Raw genomic sequence first — 17,144 nt, forward strand, 5'->3', positions numbered from 1 at the left:
GAAATAAAGACCCAGTCTCAACAAGGCCCCGGCCTTCTGAAGATCATGGAAAGAACATTTGGGGGCACCGAAGCCACTGATTCACACTCGCTGCAGTTTCCCTGAGACTGTCCTTGCTCTCAAGTTAGGAGAATTCTCTATTGGAGAGCTTTCAGAAAAAGCCCACCTAAATGGAGCTTACATTAAAAGAGATGTTGTCTTATATAACAAGAAATCTGAAGGTGATGGGATTCCACGTTGGTCCTGGGGCCGATGTTGCTGTGGACAACCTGCTTCCTGTCTGACTGCCTCTCCCCTCCACCCTCTCCCACCGTGGTTCAGTACAGTGGGTACTCAGGGTCTCAGTCTGATTGAGTTGCTGTAAAGGGATACTGGAAATGGCAATTTCTAAAGAAAATAGGTTATTTGGCTCATGGTTCTGCAGATTGTAACAGAGCGTGGCTCCAGCGTCTGCTTTTGGGGAGGCCTCAGGACGCTTCTACTCGTGGTGGAAGGCAGAGGGGAGCAGGCATTGCATGGTGAGAGGGACAGGGGGAGCCAGGCTCTTTTCAGCAGTTCTCCTGCAATCATGGCACCAAGCCATTCAAGAGGGACGCACCCCGAGAATCTGAACACTTCCACCACACCTCACCTCCAACATTGGGGGTCAAAGTTCAACACGAGACTTATAGAGTGGACAGATGTACAACATTTATCACTCAGCTGACATGGAGCATGCTTCCTCCTGGGCGTCTTTGTTTTTTGACTGAGGGAAGGTGCATCCTTGCCCATGACCACCTCACCCCTTAGACTCCCCACCCCTTAGTCTTCCCAAGTCCCACTGCTCAGAGCTGGGTCCTTGGGAAGTCAGGAGCAGTTAACCTCCCAGGTCCTCTCTGTCACGGAAGTGGGTTCTGCTGGCAAGGAGGACAGGGAAGGGACGACTACTCATTGAGCAGCCCAGTGCCCACCACACTTTGTTATCACTGGAAGGATTCTGGTGGCAGCAGATGGACAAGGGTGGCAGCGTGGTCACAGGATTCCTTTGTCCTGCGAGAGGCAGTCGCAGACGCTGCTGAGCCTCTTCACCCTGTTGATGTCACGGGCTCCTTCGGCGTGAGCTGCCAGTGCAGGCCTCCTCTCAGCAGGTGTTCAAATGAATAAAACGCATTGATTACATGGGATTACAAAGAAGACTAATTATACCGAGACACAGTTATCAAAATATTTTCCTAATATGTGCTTCTTAATGTGTTAAATAACAAGACTTCCTGTCTAATTGCTGCCATAAAGTAGTGATGAGCATAAACAAATGTTTTGAAAAACCTGCAATAATTAATGTGATGAAAATTTCTGTGATTTTTAAATTAATGACAAAGTTCCTATTTTGTTGTTGACATTCATAGTAAAAGGAAATGCTACATTTCAGTTGGAGGTTGTGAAGTTAACAATGTCATTTTTCCCATCTAAATTGCTGGACCCCCTAACTTCTAAGCACCTCCATGTCGGTAAGATGCATGGTCCCTACTGTCCCTGAGCCTCCGTGACTTTGTCATCTCCCTGCTGCAGGGTCAAAGGGGTGTTCTCCAGAGCTCAGGCAGCTGCCCAGATTTCTGATCCTGATTCCAAGAGCAAAAACGGGAACAGACTGCCCTTGAGGACAGGCGCTGCTTGAGCCGAGACTCACAGTGGGTCACCTGATTTGCATTTATTTTGAGAAGTAACACCCTGTTAGATGGGTGAGGCTGTAGTGAAACCACCCCATCCTCACAACGCCCTCCCATTGATCAGATCTGTGATGTGGACCAAGGGGCCTGGGATTTTGCTGGTCAGCTTCTCTCTCTATCGAAGCCGCATGGGAAATGAAGTGGATAGAAGACAGCCCAGCGAGCAAAGAGCCAGAATACAGAATGTGAGGACCTTCACAAAGTGCCTCCTGGGGTGGAGAGACGGAGGCATTTCTGCGCTGCTGCAGGCATGGCCTCTGCCACGAAACCATCACGTGGAGACTGCGTGGCCTAGACTCCAGCTAAGGACGTGCAGAGCAGGTGCTGTCTGCTCCTTTTCTGAGCTCCTCATCTGGGCCTGCCAGGTGTGCAGCAGGAGGGAGGGCAGGATGGGAAGGAGTCCGTCTTGGGACAGAGCACATAAATGCATGGCCACCACTGTCGGGTGCCACTCAGGAGTGAAGTCCAGGAGTGAAGAGAAAGGCTTGAGGGAAAGAAGAGGGGCGAGCAGAGGAGGTGGCACTGGATGTGATTTCTCAGGCCCTGGAATGGGTGTCCAACCCTCCAAATCACCTCTCATCTCTACATAAAGACGTTGTTACCCCCATTTTACCCTTCGGGAAACTGAGGCTCTGATCAGCTCAGTCATTTGCCTGATTTACCCACACAGTACCAAGTTAAGCACCCAGGCTGTGACTGTCTTCTTCCTGGTCCGGTGGGAACACAGGGACAGGAGGTGATGGGAAACAAAATTGGCCTGTGGTCGTGGCTGGGGGAAGGTCGTGACTCCTTTTGCTAACATGGAAAGCTGGAGTCACCAGCTCGTGAGGGCTGCAGGGGAGGAGTCAGGAGGCTCAGGGGTGGGAGAGATGGGCTTCACGGCAGCATCCTGCCCTCCACCACCTGCATCATGATGGGATGCCACCGAGCCTGCTCTGTGAAATGGGTGAACCCTTCTGTTCACCCTGGAAGATCATTGTCAAGATCAGAGGGGAAGCATGGAAAGTGCCTCTTGGCCACACGGTGGCTCCACCTGCAATCCCTGCACTTGAGGAGGCCAGGGTGGGAGGATTGCTTGAGCCCAGGAGTCTGAGACTAGCCTGGGCAACATAGTGAACCCTCCATCTCTATAAAAAAAATAAAAATATCTGGACATGGTGGTGCACCCCTGTGGTTGGGCTACTTGGGAGGCTGAGGCAGGAGGATGGCTTGAGGCTGGGAACTTGAGGCTGCAGTGTGCCATGATTACACCACTGCACTCCAGCCTCCAGCAAGCCCCTGTCTCAAAAAATGATTTTTTTTTAATTTGCCTCCAGATCCAGGGCCCAGGGCTGCAGCTCAGATCCCATGAGCCTCCCCAGCTTTCCCGGCAGGTCTGTAGTGCCATCCAGAAGGAAAGGGACGGAGCAGAGGAGCCAATGGGATTTCCACATCTGCCAAGTCTTCAGGGAATGCGGGATGGCTCGGGGTCTGGGAAATAAGGACGAGGGTGGAGGTGTGAGCCCTGCATTTTTACCACCTAGATGTGGTGTCCAAGACCACCAGAGAGGGGGGAGGCAGAGGGGGGAAGGACGGGGACGTGGAAACACAGATCCACACACAGACTAACTGAACTCGTCTGGAAAGGACCAAGTGAGACACTGGCTGGGCAGAGGCAGCTGGAAGGAAGGGAAGGAAGGTGCGGGGCAAACAAGGCTGCCAGAGCGGAGTGAGCTCTAGGAAGAGGTACCTGGATTTTGGGCAACAAGGAAGTTGGTCCGATGCCGGCAGGTAAGGAACATCCTCCTCACAGGAGGAACACGGGGCTGGAACAGGGGAGGACAGGGGATGTGGAGGCTGGTTCAGATGGGGACATCTGAGAAGGACCTGAGAGGCTGGGGCCGATGGGACAGCGAGGGGCCAGAGGACTCTCCAGAAGCTTCTGGTTCTGGGGCAGAAGGCTGAGCTGAGGGGTGTCATGGGTAGCTGCTGTTCCCCTCCCACTCTGACAGCACCCTGCACCAGGGATTTTGAGGCTGTTTGCACTTCAGGTGTTTGAGAGAAACCCACGATTGTAGGGCTGACGATGTGGAATCTGGCCCGCAGGTCCCATCCCAAGACATGCTCCCCAGTGTCTGGGTCCTCCTCCTGACACTCCCGATGCCTGTTCTGGCATCAGCTGGGGAGCTGTGCTGCTTGTGCTGGGAGTTTAGAAGATGAGAGCTAATGTTCACTGGGCACCTGCAGTGCTCCAGAAATGATGCCAGCTTCTCGTTCAGGGCTCACTTCCACCTTTCAAAAGGTGGACCAAGTAGGACTTAGAAAGCTTAGGGCATATTTGAGTCATGTCAGAACGAGAATTTGAACCCAGCTTTTGAACTTCAAAGCCCTGTTCTTCGTATGACACTTGTGCTTCTCAAAGCTTGCTGCATATTACGTTACAGTGGGAGTTGACAATAGTAACAACAGATGCCCACCTGCAATCCATGGAGCTAAGCCCTGCTGGGTTTGCAAAGCTACCCAAGGATCAGAAGGTGCAGCTGGGTTAGAAACCAAACCATTGTTTCCCCAACTTCAGTGCACAGCAGAGTCTCCAGGAGGGCTTGTTTAAACAGAGTCCCAGGGCCCAGCTCTCAAGTTTCTGATTCGGCGGGACTGGGGTGGGATTTGAGAATTTATATTTCTTTTCTTCTCCTTCTTTTTTTCTGAGACAGAGTTCGCTCTTGTTGCCTAGGCTGGAGTGCAGTGGTGCAATCTCGATTCACTGCAACCTCCACCTCCTGGGTTCAAGCCATTCTCTTGCCTCATCCTCCCAAGTCACCTGTATTACAGGTGCCCGCCACCACACCAGGCTAATTTTTGTATTTTAGTAGAGATGGGGTTTCACCATGTTGGCCAGGCTGGTCTTGAACTACTGACCTCAGGTAATCCACCTGCCTTGGCCTCCCAAACTGCTGGGATTACAGGCATCATGAGCCACTGTGCAAAGCCTCTTCATTTTTTTTTAGAGACAGTCACCCACGCTGGAGTGCAGTGATGTGATCATAGCTCACTGCAGCCTTGAACTCCCTGACTTACTTAAGCAGTCTACCCATCTCAGCCTCCTGAGTAGCTTGGGACTACAGGCGCACAGCACCATGCCCGGCTCATTTTTTGTATTTCTTGTAGACACTGGGTTTCACTATGTTGCCCACGGTGGTCTCAAACTCCTAACCTCAAGCAATTACCCACTTTGGCCTCCCAAAGTGTTGGGGTTATAGGCATGAGCCACTGTGCCTGGTGGAAGTTTATAGTTCTAATGACTCTCAGGTGATGCTGATGCGGCTGGCATGGGAACCACACTTTGAGGAGGCACAAGGCACTTAGTTCAGCCTGTGGCTGGTTTCACAGCCCCTAATAGACAATACGGATTGCCCACACTTCCTACCAAAGGGTTATTACTGAGTTGCATGGTGGGCTGGAGCAGCAGTAGTGGGTAGGGCTCAGGTTGTGGTTCTGGGGCCGGACTGCTCGGTTCATGGCCTCGGGTCCTCTGTTCCTGTGCCCTCGGATGCTTCATGGCTTGGCTGTGGACCCTGTTACATGACCTCAGTCTCACCGTCTTACTCTCTCTGATTAGTTTTCTGGTCAGTTGAATGGGGAAATAAAATTCACAAAATTAGGGCCGTGGGATGGTGAGTGTTGGAAATAGATGCTTGGTGCCACAAAAAAAAATTAGCACCGAAACAAGCATCTTTCAGCAATGCAATTTTTACTTCCTGGACTGCAGGAAGTGTACCCTCACTAGCCATCGTGCCAGGAGAGTACAATGAATAAAGGAAAATACACAAATTTATCCCTTAACGCATTTGGGGTTGTCATTACTGCTGTGTCTGATCACCATTGGCTGGAGCCAGACCTCACAATCTAAAACCCAATTGGCTAATAACTAAAAACTTTTCTAAACAGGTAAAAGCAATGGAGAGCTGGGACATGCCTGTGAGCACGTCTAGCAGATACCTTGGTTAAAGTACAAGGACATAGAATGTACTACATGCCTGTAAGCATGGCATGTCTAACAGCTACATAGGATAGGGCTTCACAAAGTTATTAGCACACTTTTATTCTTTAACAAGAAAGGAAACTTTAAAAGGAACTTTTCTACTTCCCGCAGTGAGACCCTCACTCCCCCTTTACCATGGCCTGCTTCGTCGGAAAACCATCCCCACTTCTGCTGCTAGAAGGCCTTGAACGCCTTGGCTCTGCACATCTGGTTTCCATTTGGAAGTTTTTAGTTTAGAAGACTTTGAGTGACAGACTTATTTTAAAAATCAAAGTAAGTAAAAAAATGAATAAGGGTTGCAGAGAGTATTCAGATGCGGACAGTGAGAGCTCATGGGGGTGAAGACTCAGGCCTTGATCTGCACAGTTACCTGAAAAATAGAATCCCTCCAGGACGCTGAGCTTGGGGCTGAGGCCGCTGGATCCCTCTCTGCACTTTAGAAAAAATGTAATCCACCTAAACACACACCTCTAACCTCTCCGTTCTTCTCCTGGATGAAAGATCTGGGTGATGAATAAGATGACAGGCTGAGCCACGCTTCTCCACATACCTGAAGGGCCAGGAAATTGAAATAAGAAGTGTGTTTAAGGAGTCATTTTAGGTCTGGGGCAGTGGCTCACGTCTGTAATCCCAGCACTTTGGGAGGCTGAGGCAGGAAGATCACTTGAGCCCAGGAGTTCAAGGCCAGCCTTGGCAACATAGTGAGACCCTGTCACTACAGAAAAAAAATCAGCCAGGTATGGCGGTGTGCACCTGTGGCCCAGCTCCTTGGGTGGCCAAGGTGAGGATCGCTTGAGCCTAGGAGTTTGAGGCTGCAGTGAGCTGTGACTGTGCCACTGCACTCCAGTCTACGTGAAAGAGTGAGACCCTGTGTCTAAAAACAGGAAGAAATCACTTCAGTACAAATTCTTCCTTTTGAAGAATTTCAAGCGCTAAATTGCTTTGTTTGTGCTAACTCCTTAAGGAAGCGGCTGGGTATTGGGGCCGGCTCCCTGGCCTGGGAACCACACTTTGTGCCTCCTCAGCTGGATTGGAAACCAAACCAGTGCTTCCCCAACTTCAGCACACAACAGCGTCTCCATGAGGGCTTGTTAAAACAAGAGTCCCAGGGCCCAGCCCCCAGGTTTCTGATTGAGCAGGACTGGGGTGCCATTGAGAATTTATATTTTTCTTTCTTTTCTTCTTTTTTTTTTTTTTTTTTTTTTTGAGACGGAGTTTCGCTCTTGTTACCCAGGCTGGAGTGCAATGGCGCGATCTCGGCTCACCGCAGCCTCCACCTCCTGGGTTCAGGCAATTCTCCTGACTCAGCCTCCAGAGTAGCTGGGATTACAGGCACACGCCACGGTGCCCAGCTAATTTTTTGTATTTTTAGTAGAGACGGGGTTTCCCCATGTTGACCGGGATGGTATCGATCTCTTGACCTCGTGATCCACCCGCCTCGGCCTCCCAAAGTGCTGGGATTACAGGCGTGAGCCACCGAGCCCAGCCTTCTTCTTTTTTTTAAAGACAGATTTTTACTCTGGTTGCCCAGGCTGGAGTGCAGTGGTGGGATCTGGCTCACTGCAACCTCAGCCTCCTAAGTAGCTGGGATTACAGGTATCTACCACCATGCCCTGCTAATTTTTGTTCTTTAGTAGAGATGGGGTTTCACTATGTTGGCCAGACTTGTCTCAAACTCCTGACCACAGGTGATACACCTGCCTTGGCCTCTTACAGTGCTGGGATGACAGGCATGAGCCACCATGCCCAACACCTTTTTCATATTTTTTACAGAGAGAGTCACCCACACTGGAGTACAGTGGTGTGATCATAGCTCACTGTAGCCTTGCGCAGAGCTGTGTGTGGAGGGAGCTCGGAGTGCACGGATTGATAAGTGGGGGGAACTTTGAGTAGGTAAGCTGTGATGGGGAGTGGGGAGCAGTGAGTGCGGGGAACAGTGATGGGGAAGCGGTGAGTGGGGTGAGCTGTGATGGGGGAGGCGTTGACGGGGGAGTGGTGAGTGGGGGAGGTGGTGAGTATGGGGAGCATTGATGGGGGAGTGGTGAGTAGGGGAAGTGGTGAGTGTGGGGAGTGATGATGGGGGAGTGGTGAGTGGGGGAAGTGGTGAGTGTGGGGAGCGTTGATGGGGGAGTGGTGAGCGGGGGAAGTGGTGAGTGTGGGGAGCGTTGATGGGGGAGTGGTGAGCGGGGGAAGTGGTGAGTGGGGAGCGTTGATGGGGGAGTGGTGAGTAGGGGAAGTGGTGAGTGTGGGGAGCGTTGATGGGGGAGTGGTGAGCAGGGGAAGTGGTGAGTGTGGGGAGCGTTGATGGGGAGTGGTGAGCAGGAGAAGTGGTGAGTGTGGGGAGCGTTGATGGGGTAGTGGTGAGTAGGGGAAGTGGGGAGTATGGGGAGCGTTGATGGGGGAGTGGTGAGTAGGGGAAGTGGTGAGTGTGGGGAGCATTGATGGGGGAGTGGTGAGTAGGGGAAGTGGGGAGTATGGGGAGCATTGATGGGGGAGTGGTGAGTAGGGGAAGTGGTGAGTGTGGGGAGCATTGATGGGGGAGTGGTGAGTGGGGAAAGTGGTGAGTATGGGGAGCGTTGATGGGGGAGTAGTGAGTAGGGGAAGTGGTGAGTGTGGGGAGCGTTGATGGGGGAGTGGTGAGTAGGGGAAGTGGTGAGTGTGGGGAGCGTTGATGGGGGAGTGGTGAGTGTGGGGAGCGTTGATGGGGGAGTGGTGAGTAGGGGAAGTGGTGAGTGTGGGGAACGTTGATGGGGGAGTGGTGAGTGTGGGGAGCATTGATGGGGGAGTTGTGAGTAGGGGAACTGGTGAGTGTGGGGAGCGTTGATAGGGGAGTGGTGAGTAGGGGAAGTGGTGAGTGTGGGGAGCCTTGATGGGGGAGTGGTGAGTGTGGGGAGCGTTGATGGGGGAGTGCTGAGTAGGGGAAGTGGTGAGTGTGGGGAACATTGATGGGGGAGTGGTGAGTAGGGGAAGTGGGGAGTATGGGGAGCGTTGATGGGGGAGTGGTGAGTAGGGGAAGTGGTGAGTGTGGGGAGCATTGATGGGGGAGTGGTGAGTGGGGAAAGTGGTGAGTATGGGGAGCGTTGATGGGGGAGTAGTGAGTAGGGGAAGTGGTGAGTGTGGGGAGCGTTGATGGGGGAGTGGTGAGTAGGGGAAGTGGTGAGTGTGGGGAGCGTTGATGGGGGAGTGGTGAGTGTGGGGAGCGTTGATGGGGGAGTGGTGAGTAGGGGAAGTGGTGAGTGTGGGGAACGTTGATGGGGGAGTGGTGAGTAGGGGAAGTGGTGAGTATGGGGAGCGTTGATGGGGGAGTAGTGAGTAGGGGAAGTGGTGAGTGTGGGGAGCGTTGATGGGGGAGTGGTGAGTAGGGGAAGTGGTGAGTGTGGGGAGCGTTGATGGGGGAGTGGTGAGTGTGGGGAGCATTGATGAGGGAGTGGTGAGTAGGGGAAGTGGTGAGTGTGGGGAACGTTGATGGGGGAGTGGTGAGTGTGGGGAGCATTGATGGGGGAGTTGTGAGTAGGGGAACTGGTGAGTGTGGGGAGCGTTGATAGGGGAGTGGTGAGTAGGGGAAGTGGTGAGTGTGGGGAGCCTTGATGGGGGAGTGGTGAGTGTGGGGAGCGTTGATGGGGGAGTGCTGAGTAGGGGAAGTGGTGAGTGTGGGGAGCATTGATTGGGGAGTGGTGAATGTGGGGAGCGTTGGAGGAGTGGTGAGTGGGGGAAGTGGTGAGTTTGGAGAGCGTTGATGGGGGAGTGGTGAGTAGGGGAAGTGGTGAGTGTGGGTAGCGTTGATGGGGAAGTGGTGAGTGGGGGAAGTGGTGAGAGTGGGGAGCGTTGATGGGGGAAGTGGTGAGTATGGGGAGCGTTGATGGGGGAAGTGGTGAGTATGGGGAGCATTGATAGAGGACTGGTGAGTAGGGGAAGTGGTGAGTGTGAGGAGTGTTGATGGAGTGGTGAGTAGGGGAAGTGGTGAGTGTGGGGAACATTGACGGGGGAGTGGTGAGTAGGGGAAGTGGTGACTGTGGGGAGCGTTGATGGGGGAATGGTGAGTAGGGGTAGTGGTGAGTGTGGGGAGCGTTGATGGGGGAGTGGTGAGTAGGGGAAGTGGTGAGTGTGCGGAGTGTTGATGGGGCAGTGGTGATGTGGGGAGTGTTGATGGGGGAGTGGTGAGTAGGGGAAGTGGTGAGTATGGGGAGCGTTGATGGGGGAGTGGTGAGTAGGGGTAGTGGTGAGTGTGGGTTGTGTTCATGGGGGAGTGGTGAGTAGCGGAAGTGGTGAGTGTGCGGAGCCTTGATGGGGGAGTGGAGAGTGGGGGAAGTGGTGAGTATGGGGAGCGTGGATGTGGGAGTGGTGAGTTGGGGAAGTGGTCAGTGTGCGGAGCATTGATGGGGAAGTGGTGAGTAGGGCAAGTGGTGAGTGTGGGGAGCGTTGATGAGGGAGTGGTGAGTAGGGGAAGTGGTGAGTGTGGGGAGCGTTGATGGGGGAGTGGTGAGTGGGGGAAGTGAAGAGTATGGGGAGTGGTGAGTGGGGGAAGTGAAGAGTATGGGGAGCTTGATGTGGGAGTGGTGAATCTGGGAAGGGGTCAGTGTGGGGAGCATTGATGGGGGAGTGGTGAGTGTGCGGAGCATTCATAGGGGAGTGATGAGTGTGGGGAGCATTGATTGGGGACTGATGAGTGGGGAAAGTGGTGAGTATGGGGAGCATTGATAGAGGACTAGTGAGTAGGGGAAGTGGTGAGTGTGGGGAGCGTTGATGGGGGAGTGGTGAGTGTGGGGAGCGTTGATGGGGGAGTGGTGAGTAGGGGAAGTGGTGAGTGTGGGGAACGTTGATGGGGGAGTGGTGAGTCTGGGGAGCATTGATGGGGGAGTTGTGAGTAGGGGAAGTGGTGAGTGTGGGGAGTCTTGATGGGGGAGTGGTGAGTCTGGGGAGCGTTGATGGGGGAGTGGTGAGTAGGGGAAGTGGTGAGTGTGGCGAGCATTGATGGGGGAGTGGTGAATGTGGGGAGCGTTGCGGGTGTGGTGAGTGGGGGAAGTGGTGAGTTTGGAGAGCGTTGATGGGGGAGTGGTGAGTAGGGGAAGTGGTGAGAGTGGGGAGCGTTGATGGGGAGTGGTGAGTAGGGGAAGTGGTGAGTATGGGGAGCGTTGATGGGGAGTGGTGAGTAGGGGAAGTGGTGAGTGTGGGGAGCGTTGATGGGGGAGTGGTGAGTAGAGGAAGTGGTGAGTGTGGGGAGCGTGGATGTGGGAGTGGTGAGTAGGGGAAGTGGTGAGTGTGGGGAGCGTTGATGGGGGAGTGGTGAGTAGGGGAAGTGGCGTGTATGGGGAGCGTTGATGGGTGAGTGGTGAGTAGGGGAAGTGGTGAGTGTGGGTAGCGTTGATGGGGGAGTGGTGAGTGGGGAAAGTGGTGAGTATGGGGAGCGTTGATGTGGGAGTGGTGAGTAGGGGAAGTGGTGAGTGTGGGGAGCGTTGATGGGGCAGTGGTGATGTGGGGAGTGTTGACGGGGGAGTGGTGAGTCGGGAAAGTGGTGAGTATGGGGAGCATTGATAGAGGACTGGTGAGTAGGGGAAGTGGTGAGTGTGAGGAGTGTTGATGGAGTGGTGAGTAGGGGAAGTGGTGAGTATGGGGAGCGTTCATGGGGGAGTGGTAAGTATGGGAAGTGGTGAGTATGGGGAACATTGACGGGGGAGTGCTGAGTAGGGGAAGTGGTGAGTGTGGGGAGCGTTGATGGGGGAGTGGTGAGTAGGGGAAGTGGTGAATGTGCGGAGTGTTGATGGGACAGTGGTGATGTGGGGAGTGTTGACGGGGGAGTGGTGAGTAGGCGAAGTGGTGAGTGTGCGGAGCGTTGATGGGGGAGTGGAGAGTGGGGGAAGTGGTGAGTATGGGGAGCGTGGATGTGGGAGTGGTGAGTTAGGGAAGTGGTCAGTGTGGGGAGCATTGATGGGGAAGTGGTGAGTAGGGGAAGTGGTTAGTGTGGGGAGCGTTGATGGGGGAGTGGTGAGTGGGGGCAGTGAAGAGTATGAGGAGCGTTGATGTGGGAGTGGTGAGTCTGGGAAGTGGTCAGTGTGGGGAGCATTGATGGGGGAGTGGTGAGTGTGGGGAGCATTGATGGGGGACTGGTGAGTCGAGAAAGTGGTGAGTATGGGGAGCATTGATAGAGGACTGGTGAGTAGGGGAAGTGGTGAGTGTGAGGAGCGTTGATGGAGTGGTGAGTAGTGGAAGTGGTGAGTGTGGGGAGCGTTCATGGGGGAGTGGTAAGTATGGGAAGTGGTGAGTACGGGGAACGTTGACGGGGGAGTGGTGAGTAGGGGAAGTGGTGAGTGTGGGGAGCGTTGATGGGGGAATGGTGAGTGTGGGGAGCATTGATGGGTGAGTGGTTAGTGTGGGGAGCGTTGATGGGGGAGTGGTGAGTAGGGGAAGTGGCGAGTATTGGGAGCGTTGATGGGGGAGTGGTGAGTAGGGGAAGTGGTGAGTGTGGGGAGCGTTGATGGGGGAGTGGTGAGTAGAGGAAGTGGTGAGTGTGGGGAGCGTGGATGTGGGAGTGGTGAGTAGGGGAAGTGGTGAGTGTGGGGAGCGTTGATGGGGGAGTGGTGAGTAGGGGAAGTGGCGTGTATGGGGAGCGTTGATGGGTGAGTGGTGAGTAGGGGAAGTGGTGAGTGTGGGTAGCGTTGATGGGGGAGTGGTGAGTGGGGAAAGTGGTGAGTATGGGGAGCGTTGATGTGAGAGTGGTGAGTAGGGGAAGTGGTGAGTGTGGGGAGCGTTGATGGGGCAGTGGTGATGTGGGGAGTGTTGACGGGGGAGTGGTGAGTCGGGAAAGTGGTGAGTATGGGGAGCATTGATAGAGGACTGGTGAGTAGGGGAAGTGGTGAGTGTGAGGAGTGTTGATGGAGTGGTGAGTAGGGGAAGTGGTGAGTATGGGGAGCGTTCATGGGGGAGTGGTAAGTATGGGAAGTGGTGAGTATGGGGAACATTGACGGGGGAGTGCTGAGTAGGGGAAGTGGTGAGTGTGGGGAGCGTTGATGGGGGAGTGGTGAGTAGGGGAAGTGGTGAATGTGCGGAGTGTTGATGGGACAGTGGTGATGTGGGGAGTGTTGACGGGGGAGTGGTGAGTAGGCGAAGTGGTGAGTGTGCGGAGCGTTGATGGGGGAGTGGAGAGTGGGGGAAGTGGTGAGTATGGGGAGCGTGGATGTGGGAGTGGTGAGTTAGGGAAGTGGTCAGTGTGGGGAGCATTGATGGGGAAGTGGTGAGTAGGGGAAGTGGTTAGTGTGGGGAGCGTTGATGGGGGAGTGGTGAGTGGGGGCAGTGAAGAGTATGAGGAGCGTTGATGTGGGAGTGGTGAGTCTGGGAAGTGGTCAGTGTGGGGAGCATTGATGGGGGAGTGGTGAGTGTGGGGAGCATTGATGGGGGACTGGTGAGTCGAGAAAGTGGTGAGTATGGGGAGCATTGATAGAGGACTGGTGAGTAGGGGAAGTGGTGAGTGTGAGGAGCGTTGATGGAGTGGTGAGTAGTGGAAGTGGTGAGTGTGGGGAGCGTTCATGGGGGAGTGGTAAGTATGGGAAGTGGTGAGTACGGGGAACGTTGACGGGGGAGTGGTGAGTAGGGGAAGTGGTGAGTGTGGGGAGCGTTGATGGGGGAATGGTGAGTGTGGGGAGCATTGATGGGTGAGTGGTTAGTGTGGGGAGCGTTGATGGGGGAGTGGTGAGTAGGGGAAGTGGCGAGTATTGGGAGCGTTGATGGGGGAGTGGTGAGTAGGGGAAGTGGCGAGTATGGGGAGGGTTGATGGGGGAGTGTTGACTAGGGGAAGTGGTCACTGTGGGGAGCGTTGATGGGGGAATGGTGAGTGTGGGGAGCGTTGATGGGGGAGTGGTGAGTGGGGGAAGTGGTGAGTGTGGGGAGCGCTGATGGGGGAGTGGTGAGTAGGGGAAGTGGTGAGTGTGGGGAGTGTTGATGGGGAGTGGTGAGTAAGGGAAGTGGTGAGTGTGGGGAGTGTTGATGGGGGAGTGGTGAGTGTGGGGAGCGTTGATGGGGGAGTAATGAGTAGGGGAAGTCGTGAGTATGGGGAGCATTGATGGAGGAGTGGTGAGTAGGAGAAATGGTGAGGTGGGGACCGTTGATTGCGTATGGGTGAGTAGGAGAAGTGGTGAGTGTGGGGAACCTTTATGCGGGAGTGGTGACTGGGGGAAGTGTTGAGTGTGGGGAGCGTTGATCGGCGAGTGGTGAGTAGCGGAAGTGGTGAGTATGGGGAGTGTTAATGGGGGAGTGGTGAGTGGGGGAAGTGGTGAGTATGGTGAGTGTTGATGGGGAAGTGGTGAGTTGGAGAAGTGGTGAGTGGGAGCTTGATGGGGGAGTGCTGAATGTGGGGAGGGTTGATGTGGGAGTGGTCAGTGGGGGAAGTGGTGAGTGTGGGGAGCGTTGATGTCGGAGTGGTGAGTGGGGGAAGTGGTGAGTGTGGGGCACGTTCATGGGGCAGTGGTAAGTAGGGGAAGTGGTGATGGGGGAGCATTGATGGGGGATTGGTGAGTAGGGAAAGTGGTGACTGTGGGGAGCGTTGATGGGGGAGTGGTGAGTAGGGGAAGTGGTGAGTGTGGGGCTCGTTGATGGTGGTCTGGTGAGTAGGCGTTGCGGTGAGTTTGGGGAGCGTTGACGGGGGAGTGGTGAGTACGGGAAGTGTTGAATGTGGGGAGCGTTGATGGGGGAATGGTGAGTGTGGGTAGCGTTAATCAGGGAGTGGTGAGTAGGGGAGGTGATGAATGTGGGGAGCGGTGACGGGGGAGTGGTAAGTGTGGGAAGCATTGTTGGGGGAGTGGTGCGTGTGGGGAGCATTGTTGGGGGAGTGGTGAGTGGAGAAAGTGGTGAGTATGGGGAGCGTTGATGGGGGAGTGGTGAGTGGGGGATGTGGTGAGTATAGGGAGCATTGATGGGCTAGTGGTGAGTAGGGGAAGTGGTGAAGGGGGGAGCGTTGATGGCGGATTGGTGAGTTAGGGAAGTGGTGAGTGTGGGGAGCATTTATGCTGGAGTGGTGAGTGTGGGGAGCGTTGATGGGGGAGTTGGGATTGGGGGAAGTGAGTATGGGGAGCGTTGATGGGGGAGTACTGAGTGGGGGAAGTGGTGAGTATGGGGAGCGTTGACGGGGGAGTGGTGAGTGGGGGAAGTGGTGAGTGTGGGGAGCATTGATGCAGGAGTGGTGAGTAGGGGAATTGGTGAGTGTGGGGAGCGTTGATGGGGGAGTGGTGAGTAGGGGAAGTGGTGAGTGTGGGGAGCGTTGATGGGGGAGTGTTGACTAGGGGAAGTGGTGAGTGTGGGGAGCGTTGATGGGGTAGTGGTGAGTAGGGGAAGTGGTGAGTGTGGGGAGCGTTGATGGGGGAGTGGTGAGTAGGGGAAGTGGTGAGTGTGGGGAGCATTGATGGCGGAGTGGTGAGTAGGGAAAGTGGTGAGTATGGGGAGCGTTGATGTGGGACGGGTGAGTGGGGAAAGTGGTGATTATGGGGAGCGTTGATGGGGGAGTGGTGAGTAGGGGAAGTGGTGAGTGTGGGGAGCGTTGATGGGGGAGTGTTGACTAGGGGAAGTGGTCAGTGTGGGGAGCGTTGATGGGGTAGTGGTGAGTAGGGGAAGTGGTGAGTGTGGGGAGCGTTGATGGGGGAGTGGTGAGTAGGGGAAGTGGTGAGTGTGGGGAGCATTGATGGCGGAGTGGTGAGTAGGGAAAGTGGTGAGTATGGGGAGCGTTGATGTGGGACGGGTGAGTGGGGAAAGTGGTGATTATGGGGAGCGTTGATGGGGGAGTGGTGAGTAGGGGAAGTGGTGAATGTGGGGAGCGTTGATGGGGGAGTTGTGAGTAGGGGGAGTTGTGACTAGGGGAAGTGGTGAGTGTGGGGAGCGTTGATGCGGGAGTGGTGAGTAGGGGAAGTGGTGAGTGTGGTGAGCATTGATGGGGGAATGGTGAGTGTGGGGAGTGTTGATGGGGTAGTTGTGAGTAGGGGAAGTGGTCAGTATTGGGAGTGTTGATGGGGAAGTGGTGAGTGGGGGAAGTGGTGCGTGTGGGGAGCGTTGATGGGGGAGTGGTGAGTAGGGGAAGTGGTGAGTGTGGGGAGCGTTGATGGGGCAGTGGTGAGTGTGGGAAGTGGTGAGTGTGGGGAGCGTTGATGGGGCAGTGGTGAGTGTGGGAAGTGGTGAGTGTGGGGCGGGTTGATGGGGGAGTGGTGAGTGTGGGGAACGTTGATGGGGGAGAGGTGAGTGGGTGAAGTGGTGAGTATGGGGAGCGTTGAAGGGAAATTGGTGAGTGGGGTAAGTGGTGAGTATGGGGAGCCTTGATGGGGGAGTTGTGAGTAGGGGAAGTGCTGAGTATGTGTAGCGTTGATGGAGGAGTGGTGAGTAGGGGAAGTGGTGAGTGTGTGGAGCGTTGATGGGGGAGTTGTGAGTAGGGGAACTGGTGACTGTGGGGAGCGTTGATGGCGGACGGTGAGTTTTGGGAGCGTTGATGGGGGAGTGGTGAGTGGGGGAAGTGGTGAGTATGGGGAGTGTTGATAAGGGAGTGGTGAGGAGGATAAGTGGTGAGTGTGGGGAGCTTGATGGGGGAGTGCTGAGTAGGGGAAGTGGTGAGTGTGGGGAGCGTTGATGGGGGAGTGGTGAGTGTCAGGAGCGTTGATGGCAGAGTGGTGAGTAGGGAAGGTGTTGAATGTGGGGCACGTTGATGGGTGAGTGGTGAGTAGGGGAAGTGGTGAGTGTGGGGAGCATTGATGGGGGAGTGGTGAGTGTGGGGAGCGTTGGGGGAGTGGTGAGTGGGGGAAGTGGTTAGTGTGGTGAGGGTTGATTGGGGAGTGGTGAGTGTCGGGAGCGTTGATGGCAGAGTGGTGAGCAGGGAAGGTGGTGAATGTGGGGAGCGTTGATGGGTGAGTGGTGAGTAGGGGAAGTGGTGAGTGTGGGGAGCATTGATGGCGCAGTGGTGAGTGGGGGAAGTGGTGAGTGTGAGGAGCGTTGATGGGGGAGTGGTGAGTAGGGAAGTGTTGAGTGTGGGGAGCGTTGATGGGGGAGTGGTGAGTAGGGGAAGTGGTGAGTGTGGGGAGCATTGATGGGGGAGTGGTGAGTAGGGGAAGTGGTGAGTGTGGGGAGCATTGATGGCGGAGTGGTGAGTAGGGAAAGTGGTGAGTATGGGGAGCGTTGATGTGGGACGGGTGAGTGGGGAAAGTGGTGATTATGGGGAGCGTTGATGGGGGAGTGGTGAGTAGGGGAAGTGGTGAGTGTGGGGAGCGTTGATGGGGGAGTGTTGACTAGGGGAAGTGGTCAGTGTGGGGAGCGTTGATGGGGTAGTGGTGAGTAGGGGAAGTGGTGAGTGTGGGGAGCGTTGATGGGGGAGTGGTGAGTAGGGGAAGTGGTGAGTGTGGGGAGCATTGATGGCGGAGTGGTGAGTAGGGAAAGTGGTGAGTATGGGGAGCGTT

Source organism: Aotus nancymaae, unplaced genomic scaffold (assembly GCF_030222135.1).
Source record: "Aotus nancymaae isolate 86718 unplaced genomic scaffold, 86718_ANA_hifiasm-v0.15.2.pri h1tg000032l_0, whole genome shotgun sequence".
NCBI lineage: Eukaryota > Metazoa > Chordata > Mammalia > Primates > Aotidae > Aotus > Aotus nancymaae.